Source organism: Tenrec ecaudatus, chromosome 10 (assembly GCF_050624435.1).
Source record: "Tenrec ecaudatus isolate mTenEca1 chromosome 10, mTenEca1.hap1, whole genome shotgun sequence".
Lineage (NCBI taxonomy): Eukaryota > Metazoa > Chordata > Mammalia > Afrosoricida > Tenrecidae > Tenrec > Tenrec ecaudatus.
Window position 1 is genome coordinate 134,533,414 of NC_134539.1, and position 1,386 is coordinate 134,534,799.

Consider the following 1,386-nt stretch of genomic DNA (forward strand, 5'->3'; position numbering starts at 1 on the left):
CACCGCCATCGAGCCACTTCTGAGTCTCAGCCACCTCACGCGGGGTCCTGAGTGGATCTTTACGGGAGCACACAGCCTCACCTTTCCCTTCAGAGTGGTCGGGGGGCCCCTCTTAGGAACCTAATGCCTAACCCTCAGCCCCACTGAGCGTTCTTGGAAAGAAATTCGTCTCACCCCCTGAGTGATATCACTTACACAAAATAAGCAAGGATGTGTTGTCGTGTGTGGGCCACTAGCCCAACTCTTGTCCAGCCTCTAGGACAGAGTAGAACTGCCCCAAGGGCTGCCTAGGCTGAATTCTCTAAGGGAACCTTTGTTCGGGGGCTGCTCCCCTGTGGAGCAGATGGCAGGTTCTACCACCGGCCTTTTGACCGGCAGCTCAGAGCTTAGCCATTGCCCGCCAGGACGTACACAAATAAGTAATCTATCTAACCTACCGCCATCCAGTTGATTCTGACTCATAGCAACCCTGCGTAGGGTTTCCGGGGCTGGAAATCTTTACAGGAGCAGACAGCCTCATCTTTCTCCAGCAGAGAGGTTACTGGGTTTGAACTGCTGGCATTGAAGTCAGCAGCCTCACAGCTAACCCACGGGGCCACCAGGACTCCTACAAGCAGAGACCTAGAAAGGTGGTTCCCAGGACTGGGAAGTAGGGGAGACCGTGGGTTTTTGGTTCAGGGAAATAATTTGGGGAAAGAGCGTAAGATGAGTGACACAGCTGGAAGAGTATTAGCAATGTCACTGAATGATACCTGCAGAAATGGCTGAGTCGGTGTGGGTTTTGCTGTATGTATTTTTAACACACACACGCAGAGTCCTGTTTTACAGAGGAGGAAAATGGAAGTTTGGGCTGGTTCAGTCGCTCACCCAAGGTCATGCAGCAAGAGAACTGGCCACCCTTGTGCCACCTGGCTGTGGGGCGGAGCGGGTGCCAGGCCCTGCTTAGGTTTCCTGCAGTCAGCAGGTCAGGTCCTGAGGGTGGGATGCTGAGGAGACAGAGCAGCTTGGAGGGAGGCCAGTGAACTCAGGCTCCCAGCTGCCCAGATGCCCGCGTACTGCCTGCCCTCTTGAGAAATGATGTCTATAACAGGACAATGTCTATAATTTGGCTTCCGGCATTACTTGATAATTAGCTTAAGTCATCCCTCACTGGCATTTCAGTCAACCTAAGGACAATCTCCCATTCGTTCTGCGAGGCCTGTTTTCTGTGTGGTCTCACTTGGCTGGAAGTGGGCTGAGGGACAGGCCTGTCTGCTCTCTCGGCTCAGGTGGACACCGAGGGCGAAGTCCCGGGGCCAATTCCCCCATAGCAGGGTGGTGAGCAGCCAGCCCCGGGGCAGATGCAGGCACCAAGAGCACAGGAGCCAGGCCGGCTGAGAGGCGGTA